General features: G+C 37.9%; 1 protein-coding gene across 3 annotated transcripts in view; it reads right to left on the reverse strand.

Moving 5' to 3' along the window:
• Cntnap5 (contactin associated protein family member 5) overlaps positions 1 to 18,157 on the reverse strand; it is a 907,059-nt gene that overhangs the window by 348,830 nt on the left and 540,072 nt on the right. The window lies entirely within an intron of this gene.

An 18,157-nucleotide genomic window follows, 5' to 3' on the forward strand; every position in this document is an offset into this window, starting at 1 on the left:
TGCTGCAATATTGTACCTAAGCAGAATTAAATGACACGAAGCAAATAAAACTCTCTCAACATAAACACTATTCAGTAACAGGAGACGCAGAACTGAGTTAAGCATGTGATTTGAAAATTCTAACATTGGGACAAATACTTGTTTCATGTATAGTTAAAAGGAAGAGGTTATAGTCTACAAAGTGCTTCATTTAGCATAGAAAAGATGAATATGTATTACAAGTTTATAATTTTTAAAATATTTTTACATTTTTAAATGAGAGGGAAAGGGCCATGTATCTGAGATTATGCTTAGTATGTATGTTTCTGATTGGGTGATGGACTATGTTAACCTGCATATGAACAACATAAAATTTGAAAAGATGATGCCTACTCAAATGCAAAAAAAATTTTCATTTTTTAAGTAATAAAATCATTCTTAAAACATTTATTTAAACTGGCCAAAACCAAAGTATTCTGAAAATATTTCCAACACACACAATAAAAATTCTGCAAATCTCATACAATTTGAACTAACAGTGACACCTACATGGTTTGATCTTAGAATGTTGTTTAAAATATGCAAACGTTGTATTCGATTTACTGATATTCACAACAATGTTATTCATGGTGGGGTAGTGAGGCATGTGTCGAGTATTAGACTGCTGTGAAGGAAACATGCTGTGCACAGAATGAGTATGAATAATGTGAAGGAAAAAGATCAGAGCAGGTAGAGACTAGGTTAAGTGATAATTTGAGAAATAAAGCAAATTCCAAAAATGGTGGGATAAATATACATGAAAATCATTCAGGTTTACATGAAGGTTTTCTTTTAGGTAGAAATTGTGGAATTTAGAATGCAGTCATAAAATTTTGCATATCCTGCAAAATTAGCAATATTGAGGGAAATGGTTGGTTTGAGAGGAATGGAAAGGGGTGAAATTGATCAAGATGTGCTCATAAGCTGTTTTGTTGATTGGCAACTCCTCTGTACAACTAGTTAAAGATAATAACAATAAGAACAATAGCAATAAATCATGGACTTTAGTCATACCTACATCTGACTCAAATCCCAGCTGAAACAGTATAGATAGTAAGATAGTATAGACAGTAAGATAGTCTGTACCTATTATATTCACCATTCAAAACTACTGGCAAGTCTTCAATAAATGCATGTAAAATAAATAGTTAAAAGAAATGATAAATACTGGAATTGCTGAAAATAAATCTTTACAATGAATCTGAAGGAGTAAAGGGAAAACACTTTCCTTAATTTATAAAAGGAAAGGTGCAAGTAATGAAGTTACCAGAGTGGTATATCACAATAAATGGGTTCATTGTGGAACCATGAAGAATCTGAGGCCAGCAAAAACTAAGATGATTTACTTTAAATGTCCTGGATAGGTAGGAAGCCCTCCAGCAATGATTGGTTCATAGCTCAGAAAAGTAATATTTCTGCATATGTTCACAAGTATTATTAGAAATTTTCTGCTCAGCACAGCAACATACAATTGTGCTGACAGAGCTTATGTTTGGAAAAAGCTTGTTGATAAGTTCATGGTACCCAACCATGGCTTAAAGTGCAAGGAAAAGGAAAAAAAAGAGCTGGGGTATTTATTATGAAAATGGTTCACTGAAAGAAACTAAACAAGCCAAGAAATATGTTTGTAAGTAGTGGAAACCCAGTTCTACAGCTGCTCTGTCTCTTTGGATAAGTCTGACAGGAAAACATCAACATTTCTTTTGCATCCTGTCTGACATGGGCTTACTTCTAAATACCTTGTACTGCCTACTTTCTCCTATTTCCTTTTCTAAGATGGCCAAACACTTGTCCATCTTGTCTGCCTTCCCATTTACTCCACACATCTCTCTTTCTCTCACTCTGTCACACAAATGATGAGCAGTTAGTCAGTGACAGCATTAGTGTTCTTGTGTTCCAGCAAAATGTACATTTCAGAATAGAGAGTTACCTGAGCACTGTTGGCTGACTCCTGGAAGCCTATCTGTTCAGAAAGCTGAGAACAGAAGACTAAACTTTGAAGCCAGGCTGGGCAGAAAAGTCTGAAATAGCCCAGCTCTAGTTAACCAGCACAATAAAAAAAAATGCCAGAAAAATGTCAGGCTGGGAGCTTGGCTCATATGGTAGAGTACCAGCTGTAAGCAAGCAAACCAAAAGAATGTAAGGCCCTGAGTTCCAGTTCTGCTAGCATCACCCCCAAAAGAACAGAAAACTATGTAAGTTAGATGTTCATTGTGCATGCATGCATGTACACATACATATTTCTTTTAAGTTAGCCTCATTTTGGTGCCTGACATTGTAACAAACACATACAAAAAAGAATATCACACACTATGTTGAAAACAAACTTTGCAACTTGTGGGGAGAGGGAGGGAGGAGTTGGGGAGATAGGGAAGGAAGGGATAGTAGGGGGAAAACAAAAGAGGGGGGTAACGATGCTCGATAGGAAGTGGACTCATTACCTGACTCATGTAACTGTAACCTTTTTTAAAACATTTTTAAAAAACAGAATGTCACAAAGTGCTACCATCATATTGTGAGGCATGGGGAGGACTTTGGTTTATGGTGAAATAAAAAGGACAGAAACAAACTTCTGACTTTCCACATGGGGCAGAAGTGACAGGAGAAGAGAGTCCCAATGCTGGCTGCATGTTTGTTTCCTGCTGTCCTCAAGACCTCATTGCACTCCTAACACTTCCAAAGGCTGGTTGCTCAGGTCTGTGCTGGATTCTGTGAGGTAAGCCAAGTTATTTCTAAGGTTGTCCTCCTTTCACACAAGCTAGCATGAGCTGCGATTTTGTTCCTTTTCATGAATACAACTTTGAACGTTTGTAAGACAGCATCCTACCAGTGCAAAAAGTAATTAAGACCAATACTTTTCTTAGACTATGCACACGAAGATCTTTAAAACTCAAGATTATTGAATATAGTTGGGCACATAGGGAGAGAGGCAGGGAAGAAGCTAAACATATCTCTAACAAGCCCCACACAAACCTGTATTGCCATGCTAAGCAATTCAATTTACAGCTGAAAATATGGGCTAAAAATTTATTTGTCTCTGGTCACTGAAAAAACCAATGATGTATTTCTAGAAGAGAAAAAAGTACTTGGGTAAGGGAAAACATAATGTTCCTAAGTCGAGGAAAAGAAACGAATGAGAGAGTTTGTAGACCTGACTTGAAGCTGGGTTCGATGCACATTCTAATAAGAAAAGCTCATGTGTAAAGTAGGCATTTGAAATAAAAGATTCATAATCCCAATTTGCTTATTTTAAAAGAGTGATTTTATGGGGGCAATCTGCATATTCTTTAACCAGTTTGTTTTAACTGCTGTTTTATTTTTTCTTTCTTCTCTCTACATGGCATGAACTGAACTATTAAAACATGAACCTAGGGAAAGAATGGCAGAGTAGTACTAAATAGAACAAAGTGTGAGGTCCATCACAATCTCGGACATGGGGCTTTTAATTCAGATTTCAAGCAGACCACTCCAAACACATTCTAGTAATGTCTGGATAGCAATGTCTTCCTTTAGAATGCAATATTTCAACGTAAATGTTGTCAGCTTTCTTACATTGTCCAAGAACCCAGATAATCTAGCACAGTAATAGGTCATAGCATGAACTGGGAAAACATGACAGACAGATCACCAACTGTTTGGCATCTCTATAAAAGCAGAGTATGCAAGAATTTAAGACAGATGACAAAAAAGTTTGAAAGAAAGGCAGAGGGGAATTAGAAGTGATAGAGAAAAGGCTATTTTTATAATTATATGAAGACTTATGATTTTCTTCTAAATGAACAAAATTCTTCCAAAGAAGAATGATTATTGCTAAATGTCGCTGTGGGGAGTTTCATGCACATTGGTCCAGTATCTTCAGCATAAGATCAGCATAGTTTAGCTTAAGAGGTTATGGTTTTAATAGTATGTTTGACTTGTGGTATATTCAGCTGTTCATAAGAAATTCAAAAGAAAAGAATCTTCTTTAATGGCTGATGTGCAGTGAAGGAAATATACCAAAGGCTGCCTTAAACACAGAAAAGGATTTTTAGAAATTGGACAAGATAGAAGACGAAACTTTTGAAAACTGAAGCCAGAATTCTGTTTCAACCATGCCACCATGCAGGCTTGAAGCATAATACACACTTACTTGAGTGTCATTAGGAAGAACAAAAGGATCCCCACCATTAGTTAGTTTTAATTTTGGGAAGCTTCACAGCTGAAACATGAATTTTTTGGCTTCTTTTAAAATTCCACTACTGAGCACAGAGCAAACCTTATAATTTCATACTTGCAACATACACACTTACAGGTTGAATAGAGTCCCTTCTTCTGAATTTCAGACTCTTGTTCCAATTGTCTACTGCACAGCTCCACGTATGTTCCTAGTCAATAATACAAGCTTTGTGTATCCAATGCTGACTTTTTAATCTCCTTACTGACCTTTTTGTCTGCCTATACCACCCATAATCTTCACTGTCAGAGATAATACCATCTTTACCCATGTTCAGGCCTCTAAAAATGAAGGTCCTTCTCTTCTTTCATAGCCTATAATGGAGATGAAAGCAAGTGTTGACAGCTTGCCTTCACAGTATATACTAGTTCAGACGACTTCTCATCTTCCCTGATGTGGCACTGGTTGTGAATCCCCAGCATCTCTAAGTGAAAAACTGAAATTATCAGCTCACTTGTCTCCTAGCCTCGATCTTTGACCCCTCCAGTCAGTTCTCACTCAAGGAAGATTGCTATGTAAACCTAAAGAAGCTCTCTTTACTGTCCTCTCCCAATGGCTTCCTATTTTGTCTCAGGATAAAAAGCAGCAACCTCAGAATAACTACCATTTCCTACCTATATACACTTTATCTCGTTCACTTTCTGACCTTTTGTTCTTTACAATATCTCTTCCAGCCATATTGTTCCTCAAGCATAACTTGGATGTTCCTTTGTCAGGGCCCAGAAAGCTTTCCCCCTGAGTGGCATTACGAGGGATATGGTGGAGTCTTTAGTAACTGAGGCTGAGGCAGAAGGACTTTAGGTCAACGGTATGTGCTCCCAGAGTATACTTCTCTTAGATACCCCTGTGTTCACCCTTGAGTTCTGTTGTTATAACTGAAGGAACTTTAAGAATGTGAGTTTAATAAATCCTTTTCCTTCATTTGTTTTATGTGTCAGATATTTCATTGTGATAACAAAAAGCTGACTAATGCATTCATGGACATACTCAAATGAGTAAACAGGGCAGTCACTCAATAAATGGCCATCAATGGAAAGAGTAAATGAGATTTTTCTGGGGAATGACAGGCAGCGGAAGCTGAGCCCTCTAGTTAAGCCTCATTGTTCACCACAGTCCAGCCAGCTTCTACGTGGTTACTGCCATCTAGCTGCCCCTGGGCAAACTAAGTGCCGGGTGGGAAGGAGGAAAGTCAAGAGAGCTCCATGTCTGTTCTCTTTCTAAGTTCTGAGGAGATTGTGGCACAAGGAAAGAAATTGTGTAAGTTATGTTTATACAGCTGTGGCCAGGATACTCAGGAGAAGCACTGAGAGGAAGAAAGGTTTGTTTGGGCTCATGGTTTCAGAGGCTTCAGTCATGGTTGTTGGCCCTGTACATTTGATCTAAATGTCATGGCAGTGAGTGAAGGGGAGGAAGTTGTTCATCTCATGGTGAGGAGGAAGCAGAAAAAGAAGAGGGCTAGAGACTAGACATAAAGTTTAATGGCACAAACCCTAGTGACTTGTTTCCAGCTGTTTAAGTGTTTGCACGACCCTAAATACTGCTAACAACTAAAGGCTAACTACTCAACTTATTAATCTGTGGGGGACAATTCCTGGTCAAACCACAACAGAGACCCTTTTGTGTTGCCAAAAGCATGGTGCTATTAAATGAGTTAAGGGAAAACGAAGAGGATAAATAAGATGGGTACCATGAACTGTTTCATTGTGTGTGTGTGTGTGTGTGTGTGTGTGTGTGTGTGTGTGTGTGTGTGCATGTGTGTGTGACTGGACAGAGATAAGAGTGAAGGCTGCAATTCCTTATGATTACTCTGGCTGTGAGGCAGCACTAATAAGCTCTAGCAACTAAATCACCTAAGGATTTAGGAAGATAATTGTCCCCAAAGTTATTCAGAAGCAGAACACTTTCACATACTTCAACTTAGAACCCTTTGGGGAATATATATATATGCATACATATATGATACATGCATATATACATACATACATCATTCTTGGAGAAGTATGCCCATAATTTTTTTTTTTATTTTATTTGAAAACATACTGTACAGAGGGGTTACAATTACATGGGCAGGAAAATGCATACATTTCTTACCAAGCATTGCAGCCTCCTCCTTTGTTTACCCTTCACCTCCCTTCCCAGCCTCCCCCCTCCCCCCCACCCAATCATACCCCCCCTCCTTCCCCCCCACCGACATTGTAAAGCTGGTTTTGACATGACATTTTGTACTTCTCATTGTTGCAACAGGTCCACCTGAATCCTTAAACGACTTGTTTGTCCCCGTCTCCTCCACATGTTATACTGACATCAAATATAGTGAAAGCGGGGGTTACACTGTGGGGGAGGGACATACAAAGCAACAAAGAAATAATATTATAAATGCGTTAGAAACACATGCATGAATGAAACAAAAACATTAAAATATATATTTGAGGGTTCGTTTTCCTAACATCACATTCTCTGACTTTTTCCGCTTGACTCATACCTATACTAGATATTGCAAATAAGGGAAACCATGGGACCTATGTTTCTTTGGGCCTGGCTTACTTCACTTAATATAATTTTTTCCAAGCCTTTCCATTTCCTAACAAATGGGGCAATGTCATTCTTTCTGATGGAGGCATAGAATTCCATTGTGTATATATACCACATCTTCTTGATCCATTCATCTACTGAGGGGCATCTGGGTTGGTTCCATATCTTAGCTATGGTAAATAATGCTGCAATAAACATAGTTGTGCTGGTAGCTTTAGTGTGGCCTTGTTTGTGGTCATTTGGGTAAATGCCCAAAAGTGGGATTGCTGGGTCATTGGGGAGCTCTATATGGAGTCTTTTGAGGAACCTCCATACTGCTTTCCAAAGTGGTTGAACAAGTTTACATTCCCACCAACAATGAAGTAAGGTTCCTTTCTGTCCACATCCCCTCCAGCATCTGTTGTTGTTAGAGTTCTTGATTTTTGCTGTTCTAACTGGAGTGAGGTGATATCTCAATGTTGTTTTGATTTGCATTTCTTTTATGGCTAGGGATGTTGAACATTTCTTCATGTGTCTATTAGTATGCCCATAATTTTGATTGATTGATTGATTGATTGTGTTTGTGTGTGTGTGTGTCTGTGTGTCTGTGTGTTCTGGTCTTGGGGCTTGAACTCAGGGTCTGGGTGCTGTCTCTGAGCCTGTTTGGTACCAAGGCTAGTGCTCTACACCTTGGACCACAGCACCACTTTCAGATTTTTCTGAGTAGTTTATCAGAGATAGGAGTCTCACAGACTTTTCTGCCTGGGCTGGCTTTGAACCATGATTCTCAGATCTCAACCTCCTAAGTAGCTAGGATTACTGGTGTCAACCATTAGCACCAGGCTTTGATAGGTATTTTAATACAAACCGTTTAAATAGGGATACAGGTGGACCCATTGCAACAATGAGATGTACAAGTCATTATGTCGAAAAACAAACTTTACAACTTTGGCGGGGCATGGGGGGGAGAGGGGAGGGGATGGGAAGGGGAAACAAAGGAGGAGGCAACAATGCTTGATAAGAAATGTATGCATTATCTTGCCCATGTAATTGTAACCCCTCTCTGTACGGTATTTTCACAATTAAAAAAAAAAAGAAGTCTGATGGTAAAGTAAGCTTCTCCATGTTAGTTGCTTTGATAATCATTATCTTTAACTAGGTATTCAGAGATAGATAAGAACATCACCATCCTAACCATTTTAAACAAATATTTTTTTTCTTTCTTATCTCCTACATATATGTCCACCAAGAAACTGATCGTGGCTTCCTTGAAAGGTTTCCTTGTAAGGGAAGTTTGTCAGATGCTGAAAATCATATCTGAAATGTGCTTATAAGAATGAATTAAATTTTATGAGGATTAATAATATGCTCAAATAGGATACCAAGACGGTTAGCTATGCTACCTGTGCTTAACATTTACTCTCTCAAGCTCCTCAAGTATCTCCTCCACCAATGCCAGAGGTTCATCTCCTTAATAATTGAGAAAGTATAATAATATACTTTGCATAAATTCTCTTGACAAGGAAAGGAAGATTTTTTTTATATTATTTCCACTCATTCTTCATTACAATTTATGAAACCTTTCAGATATAGTGGTCAAAATTATTGTTTCATTCCTGAATTTTAGTTTTTTTCATGCAACAGAGAGTTTTTCAATATATTGCAAGCCTATCTGAGTTAATGTGGTTGCTTCATGGTACTACTGAGTTAGAAAAAGAAATTAGGCTCTGTCTGCTTTCGGTAGATGAGACACACTACACTAAGTTTTCACTGTAAGCTTGACAAAGACACTTAACCTATCCAAAGGTTATTGTACATTATTTAGGTAAAACTTAAAGAGCACATACATAAATACAGGGTAAAAATAGTACTTCAACGGAAAATACACTCAGGATCCATTTTTGCTCCTTGTCTGCAAAACTTCATGAGTAGCCTAGTGTGGGTGTCATGGAGCCCTTGACTCTGTATTCCTCCTCAGGGGACAAAGTCGATACTTGGGTCATCAATATGGATCACAGACAAATCTTCATCACTTAGCATATTAAGCATACTTCTTAGGCATACATACAATTGTGTTATCTAAGAATTTTTTGTATTATGTATCAAAATTTAAAATAACCAGAGTATTAACATTTTTTGATAAAAAGAATGCATAGTACTAAGAGAGAAAAATTGTCTCAAAGCGGGTCTTGGTCACAAGCATTTTTTCCGTTTGGAAAGAATTTTTGTTTTTTAATTTAATAAAAGCAATTATTAAGAATATTTATGGTAGATTTCAGTAGGATGAATAAGGCTCAGTGGCTTGGGAGGAATCTTACTTTATGTATATACATATATATATTTTTTTTACTGAAAGAAGTCCACTACAGGAGTGGATTTTTTTATTATTTACTATGGATCTTCTCTGCTAAAAGAAGAATATAAGACACTTTAAAAGTATTGTTAGTAGATGAATGGATCAAGAAAATGTGATATATATGTATAGATATAGATATAGATATATGTAATGGAAGTCTATGCCTCCATCAGAAAGAATGACATAGCCCCATTTGTTAGGAAATGGAAAGACTTGGAAAAAATTATATTAAGTGGAGTAAGCCAGACTCAAAGAAACATAGATCCCATGGTTTCCCTTATCTGCAATAATTAGTATATGTCTAGGATAAGCAGAAGAGTTCAGAAGCTATTACATATGACTGTATACTCTGATGCTAAGTGAAATGTACCCCAAGATAGAGACACAAGAGATTTTATCTTTGTTGCTGTTCTTTTAATGTACTTATAACGTACAATGTGATATTTTTTTGTTTCTTTATATGTTCTTCCCACAACAGGTACAACCCCTTTTGTGACTGTATTTGATTCTGGTATCCTGCATCTTGTATATACATTTTTTTCCTAATTTGGGGAGGGGAAGGGAAATAACAAAATGCTGAAATAAGGATACAGGATAACCCATTGTAGCAATGAGGTGTACAAGACAGTATGTTGAAAACGAACTTTACAACTTTGTGGGTGGGGAGAAGAGGGGAGGGAGGAGTTGGGGAGGTGGGAAAGAAAAGGATGGTAGAGAAATATAAAGGAGGATGTAACAATGCTCCATAGGAAGTGCACTCATTACCTTGTAACTCCTCTGTACAGTATCATTACAATAAAAATATATATTAAAATTACTGTTAAAGCTAAGGTACAGCATCCAAGTCTTAAGTTCAAGTCTCCAGGAGTGTTATTTTTAAAAAAAGAGTGAAATGAAAGGAATGTGAGAAAAGTTAGAAAATGAAATAGACATGACTTGTTAGCTAGAAAGGAAAAGAAGGACACATCAAAGATAACCGCTGGGTTCTGGCTCTATGATACTACTGATTTCAACTTTAAAAACCTTCCTAAAAAATGGAAATACCTAGAAATAATATATTAAGTGAAGCAAGCTAGGCCCAAAGAAATACAGTTTTCCTTATTTGTAATAACTAGAATATGTTCATCATATTCTTAGCAGAGGATCACAATAACCCAATCGCTAAGTGCATAGGAACATAGATAATGAAGCATATCAACATGAACTCCAAGAATTGGAAGGAAGGGGTCTTGTTGTATGCAGTTATTTCTATTTTTTCTTTCTGTTTTAGTTTTCCGTACCCTTCGATCCATGGAAGGGAAAGGGAATCACAGAAACAGCAAGACAAAGGAGGAACTAACGCAACATTGATATCCACTAGACACTCTATTGGAAATGAACTACAATTTGGGGAGAGGGGAGTGGTAAGCAGGAGAAAATCTGGGAGAAGGAAACGGTGTTTAAAAAATGTACTAGACAATATGTTGGAAATGATCTGTACAACTTGGGGTGGTTGGGGGGAGGGAAAGAGGGAGGACAATGATGGAATGGGTAACAAGTTAGACAAGACATGTAATCACTACCTTACTTATGTAACTGTAACCCCTCTGTACATCACCTTGACATGGGAAGGGGAAACAAAGGAGGAGGCTACAATGCTTGATAAGAAATGTACTCATTATCTTGCCCATGTAATTGTAGCCCCTCTGTACGGTATTTTCACAATAAAAAATATATACATAAAAAGAAAAAATAAAAAAATATACTCATTACCTTACTTATATTAACCATAGCCCCCTGTTCATCACCTTTAAAATAAAATAAATAAATGAGATAAAACCTTCCTAAAATAGAATTAAATTCACTGAAGTTAAATGCTGATTTCAGATGTATGAATTTTATAAGTGTTTACAACACTTTGTTAGTTAATGGAATAGGTTAAAGCATTTGATAAGTAAATAAATTGCACATGGTTTTATTTGCACATACCTATTTCACTTTCCTAGCAGTCAGCAGCAGCGAGAAACTCAACCTATGTACATAGTGATTCTATAAACACAGTGTTGGCTGGGCAATAGACCAGCAGGACAATGGAAGTGGTCCAGGAAAACGAGGAAGGGCAAAGTGCCTAGAAAAGTAAGCACTGGGATTGTGTGACAGTAGACCTGGAAGGCTCCAGACTACCTGGGAGCGTTGGTGGGACTCAGTTTCCACAGTAATGTCAGAATAATGGTGGAGGTTCCCTTTATACACAAAACTCCTGAGGCACAGTGAGTTTCCAGAGCACCAGCAAGAACATAGTGTGTATTCAAATCCACTCTGCCTCCCTGACCAAACTCTATAAATTACATGACATAGGTGAAGCCTCTGTTTCTCTCAAACAAGCTCATCTGGTAATACACTCTTAATGATCACTATTCATTACAATCCTCCATTGATCTGTGTAAAATTTAAAGTAATTTGTAAAAACTGAAAAGGGTCTTCAGTCTAAGAGAAAAAGGTCAATGCTCAACTGTGTGTGCATGAATACTGTCCTCCTAGTTTAGATTTAAATATTATTTTATATATATTATTGTAAAAATACTGTACAGAGGGGTTACAGTTATATGAGTAAGGTAATGAGTACATTTCCTATTGAGCATTGTTACCTTTTCCTTTGTTTTTCCCCTACCATACCTTCCTTCCTCACCTCCCCAACTCCTTCCTTCCCCTCCCTAAAGTTGTAAAGTTCATTTTCAAGTTAGTGTATTGTACATCTCATTGTTACAATGGATCAACCTGTATCCTTATTTCAGGATTTTGTTATTTCCCTTCTCCTCCTCAAATTAGAAACATGTATATACAAGATGTAGGGCACCAGAATCCAATACAGTTAAAACAGGGGTTATACCATGAGGGAAGAACATACAAAATAAACAAAAAAAATAACATGGTACATTATCAATACATTAAAAACAATGGCAAACCATTTATGTCCCTATCTTGGTAAATATTCTTATAACATAAATACCTGTCCCCCAAATAAAATTCAACTTATGCACATTTAGAGGAAGTAATTTGTTAAAATTACGATAAAAATTAGTCAATATAGCCTGGTGCTGGTGGTACCATACTTGTAATTTAGCTATCAGGAGGCTGATATCCAGAGGGCTAAGGTTTGAAGCCAGCCAGGGCAGAAGTCTTCCTAAGACTCTTATGTACATCTGACCAGCAAAAAGCCAGAAGCTGGAGGTGGCTCAAGTAGAGGATTGTCAGCTTTGAATGAATAAGCCAAACAAAATAGCAAAACCTTGAGTTTAGTACAGGCCTACACACACACACACACACACACACACACACACACACACACACACACACACACACACACACACACACACACACACTTGGTGTACTTACATCAAGACCTAAGGTTTTTGCTTAATGTTAAATTTCCCTCTTGTCCATTTCCCATAACAAACCAATATGAAAAAGAACTCCCTTGGGCATGCCTTGAATTTCCCAAGTGCTCAGAAAAAATGACTCTATAAATGAACCTGAATACAGTTTTGCTCTATGCTTCTTTTTATGAATTCCCATCCCTTCTTCATGCCGATCTGAAGGTCAGTTACAGTTTCAGTACACTTCCCTTAGAGACAAAAGAATAAAACATTTCAATAGTCCTCAAAAAGCAAGCTGACTAATGTAAGCTGTTTAATGAAGCTCATACATTAAAAATCAGTTAGGTTACTTTCCTTTGTCTGTTTGCTTTAATTAGCAGCTGAATGCATTGATCTTGTTTTGGTCAGATAGCTTTTCTGAAAGCTTTTGAAACCTATTTCTATGCCTCTCCATCCTAACAATTACCATAATCCCATTTTACCCCCATGGTTGGATCTTCATTATAATTGAAATTCGTTGTAATTACAGCAGATGCAGACATTAAGAAATTAAGTGAATAAAAAGAAAAGTGTCAAAAGTCATATTACTAAATTTTTCATGGTCTAGTTCACTGCAGGAAGTCAATTGCAAGACTGGTGCTGAGAAGATCCTCAGATAATGCACAAGCAGTGGTGGCCAAATAAGCTTGCCATTCACATCAATGATCCCAGACATAGTGCTGGGGCTGAGGAAGAGACTTGGACAACAGCACAATGCCCATCTTTTTGTTGGATGTTGATAGTTACTAAATCACAAACTGCAAATGTCTTCCCTTCATTCCACTGTACACTGAAAGTTTATAACTATTGCAATACTTCTTTGGAGTGGCTCTTTAGAGGCTAGTTCTTCAAAAGCAAGAACATTCAGAACAAAGAGTTTATCAGCATCATCCATTCTAATATTCCAATGTCATTAGTAAAACAGAAACTTTACAAGACTTTAACTTCAATTAACAAAATTGTACAAACGGAAAAAAATCACCAAGAAAGAAAACTCTATTAGCCTGTTGTAGAATACACTGACTGAAGAGGACTGAATTAATCTAATCAGTCCAGTTTATCTCAGTGACCTAGAAAAGTTCCATCAGAATGGAAATGCACCACACAATTTGCAGTGGGCTCTGGATTTTATGAGAAATCTAGTCCAGAGGCTCCATCTCACATGACAAAATAAGGGTCTGCATTTCATGTAAGAAGATTATTTCACATAGCAAATTAGAGATGGCAGCTTAATTTGGATACTACAGCTAAACAGGACATGAACAAATACTAGAGATTACAAGATTACTAGGGTAACTTTTGATACTAATCTTATTTTGATTTGCTTTGTTGGTGTAACTAGATTAGAACTCATACTTTTTGGATTTTTTTGGTCTGTCCTAGGGCTTGAAATCTGGGCCTGAGTGCTGTCTCTCACCTCTTCAGCTCACGGCTAGCGCTCTACCACTTGAGCTACAGTGCAACTTCTGGTTTTCTGGTGGTTTACTGGGGATAATCATAGTTTCACAGACTTTCCTGCCTGGGCTGGCTTTGAATGGAGATCCTCAGATCTCAGCCTCCTGAGTAGCTAGGATTACAAGTGTGAGCCACGGGCACCTGGCAGAACTCATGATTTTATGCTTGTTCAGCATGCTTGCCGTACAACTTGAGCCATTTCTATAGCCTAGCCTTTTCTGGTTATTTTGGTGTTAAGGCTTCTCTGACCTTTCTGTGAAAGCTGACTTTAAATTTTGATTCATTGGATCTTAGTATCTTGGATAACTAAAATTACCACCAGTGTCTGGCTACTAGGATGGTTTTCTTCACAAATTTTAGAAAGCCACATGGGTCCCATCATGAATGGGAATAATTCTGTTTTGGTTTCCAAGACTTTCAAAACTTTTGTTAAAATGAGGATTCTGGTAAAGTAGATCTGAGCTTGAATCTAAGTTGAGGCTTGGTATTCATATGCTCAGGTGTAGATTCTAGAAAGACTGAATCTAACTGTCCCCAGTCTACATGAAATATCAAAGATCTAGATTTCAAGGAGAATCATCCCCTAGAAGTGGTTCAGAGTAGTTATGCCTTATGCACTTCATTTTCCCCTTTTCTTATTTTTGGTCACTTTGTGCAATTGTTCTCTAAATTTTTAAATTAAAATGATACAATCTCAAGTGTTTTTGTATCAGATTTTCAACATGTAGAATGTGAACTCTGAAGATTTTGATGGCAATTTACATTCCCAAGTACTTCTGGTAGCGAGTTATTAATGGAAAAGAAGTGTATATGGGTGGCACCAACTAGCCTCATTAGGTCTGATGAGCAGGACCCTTCCTTCCCCCCCCCCCCGCCTCCCCCTCCACTCCTTCCATCTCCCCATGCAGTTGGAATGGCTGAAAGGAGAACACTGCTACTCCAAAGCCTCAGCCACTTAAACCCAGCCAAGCTGGGGAACAACTGGAGTTCAGGTGCTATAGCCAGTGCATAATAACAAAGCAAGAACAGGCAAAGAGGTGAGCATACAATCAGAAGAATACTATATGATGGAAAATGTGCACCGACAGCATGCCAATCTAAATTTCACATTTGTGAGGCATGCACACAGTTCTCCAATCTAAGAGAAAGAAAAGCAATGCGATCTTCTTCTGAAAGCTTCTGGACAAGTCTCACCAAATCCATCTGCTATATTAAGGTGAGATGCCCAGACCTTTGATTATTAAGCAGCTACTTATATGTGAATCAAGATTTTCTCAACATATAGCAATCCAAACAGAATACCCAAATACAATTCTGAGGCTAATTTTAAACAAAAGTATGGGACAATCCCAGATATCTTGACATAAAAGCACTTCATGGATTTCACAGACCAAGGATACAAATAGCTTAATATATACCCCTTCAACAGTAACAGATAGACCTCAAATTTTATTTGGAAAAATAAAAGGGTTTCAGTACATAAAAGATAATAAAATCCATTCACATACTTGAAACTCAGAAGATACTGTTTACACAGTGGTATCGAAGTCTCCGTTTATGTTTTCCTTTCCAAATTTATTTAGGTGTTACTCCCCAGTGGAAATTAGGACTGCCCATGCTGGACCCTGTGGCTGTGGCCACTCTCAGGGCCTTTAGTGTCTATGGACAGAGTGAGCAGACACCCTTCTACAGTTTGGAATAAATCTGTTCAGTGAATTTTAAAGAATCCAAGCTCTTCAAATTTCATTTCAGAGATCATGTGATAGGGTCAAAATTGTTTGAAAATAAGACTGTTAAGAAGGAGGTATGTTAGATTCTCCAGGGGATGTGGACAGAAGGGAGCCCTACTGCATTGTTGGTGGGAGTGTAAACTTGTTCAACCACTTTGGAAAGTACTATGAAAGTTCCTCAAAAGACTCCACAGAGAGCTCCCCTATGACCCAGCAATCCCACTTTGGGACATTTACCCAAATGTTCACGAACAAGACCACACTAAAGCTACCAGCATGACTACGTTTATTGCAGCATTATTTACCATAGCTAAGATATGGAACCAACCCAGATGCAGATGCTCCTCAGTAGATGAATGGATCAAGAAAATGTGGTATATATACACAATGGAATTATATGCGTCCATCAGAAAGAATGATATTGCCCTATTTGTTAGGAAATGGAAAGACTAGGAAAAATTTATATTAAGTGAAGTAATTCAGGCCCAAAGAAACATAGGTCCCATGGTTTCCCTTATTTGCAATAACTAGTATATGTCCGAGACCAGCAGAAACGGTCAGATAAGTTGATGTTAGGCGAAATGAACCCCAAGATAAGAACTCAAATATTTTTTTTCTTTCATGCAATTGTTTCTAACATATTTATAAGATTATTTCTTTGTTGCTTTGTATGTCCGTCCCCCACGATATAACCCCTGCTTTGACTGTATATGATGTTGGTATAATTTGTGGAGGGGAAGGGAAAAAACAAATCATTAAAACAGGGATACAGGTGGACTCATTGCAACAATGAGATGTACAAGACGTTATATTGAAAAACGAACTTTACAACTTTCGTGGGGGGGAGGGAGAGAGGAGGATTCTGTGAGTGGGGCGGGGCGGGGAGAAGATGGGAAGGGATGGGAAGGGGAAACAAAGGAGAAGGCTACAATGCTTGATAAGAAATGTACTCATTATCTTGCCCATGTAATTGTAACCCCTCTGTACAGCACTTTCACAGTAAAAAAAAAAAAAGAGAAGCAGTTCAGGTGAAACCAAGACAGTCCTTCTGTGTTTCAGTTGAGGGATAAATTGAGCTTTGACATAGGTATGACAGGGTTCAGTCACATAACCCAGGTATCAGATGAAGGAACCAAGTTTAAATCCAAATTTTCTAGCAGCAGTATAATATTTGAAATTTTTCAAATGTATTTAAACTTGTTTTGAAAATTTTTATCATGACCAGAAGCAATATTCTGATTACAGTGAGCATTGAAGAGAGTCTTGCAGGATGGGAGAAACTAGAAACTCATTACTGCCATTTATACTTGGACATGTTCTATGGTTGAAGATATGGACTATGAGTTATTTTTTTCTTTTTCTACTGGTATTTTTGATGATTTTTGTGGAGGTGGGGAGAGAGAGAGGGATGGGTGGGAAGGAGGGAAGAAGAAGAGAGAGAAGCATATTGCTATGCTCAGCTACTTCGCATATTTCTTTTTTTTTATTTTTTATTGTGAAAATACCATACAGAGGGGTTACAATTACATGGGCAGGGTAAGGAGTACATTTCTTACCAAACATTGTAGCCTCCTCCTTTGTTTCCCCTTCCCATCCCATCTTCCCCCCCCCCCCCCACTTCGCATATTTCTATTCCTTGCTGCTAACCATGTGAGCAGCTAAGAAAGGTCCAACCTCATCCTGGCTCACCCAAGTTCTACCCATGTCTTCTCCAGCTAAGCAGCAAGCTTGGCTTCCTGAAGCAGACTGAACAGTCACGTCTGCTTTGTTTCTCAAGGATCCAAGGATTCAAAAGTATGTATAGATACTTGAATTGCACAGGCAGATTTCTGCTCAGCAACAACACTGTTAGCCTCAGGTTGTTGTTAATGGTCCCAACCAAGCTAATCAACACCTTAATCAGTTTCTTACTTTGTGTCTGTTCTCAGAATAGGCTTTGGATTTAATGTGAGCTAAAATTGGTGTCCTATGTACAGTGAGATGAAGAATGTAAATAAAATATTTTTCTTTTTTATTGTTTCCTTTTGTCGCGCTAGGAAGTGTTATCTCACTAGGTTACTTTTCACAAAAAGAACAATGCTAATTTTTTGTTCTCACAACTACATTTTTACATAGTTTGTACCTTCAACTTTTAAAAGTAAAACCATAAACAAATGGTTTCATAAGTCCCATATTAATCATAAATGCCCAAACTTCATTTTAAACCATTTTGGTAAAAAGGCTATGACATTTCAGAATTCACACAAAAGCTGAAATAATCTCAACACCAGGAGAACAAGATGCAGCTGGGCCTCAGAAAATGCTGAGCCTGCTGGGCCCTGGTGGCTCACGCCTGTAATCCTAGCAACTCAGGAGGCTGAGATCTGAGGATCGTGGTTCAAAGCCAGCCCGGGCAGGAGAGACCATGAGACTCCTATCTCCAATAAACCACCAGAAAACTGGAAGTGGCGCTGTAGCTCAAGTGGTAGAGTGGCTCGCC

This window comes from Dipodomys spectabilis, unplaced genomic scaffold, assembly GCF_019054845.1.
Source record: "Dipodomys spectabilis isolate Male_0828 unplaced genomic scaffold, ASM1905484v1 ptg000094l, whole genome shotgun sequence".
NCBI classification, from domain to species: Eukaryota; Metazoa; Chordata; class Mammalia; order Rodentia; family Heteromyidae; genus Dipodomys; species Dipodomys spectabilis.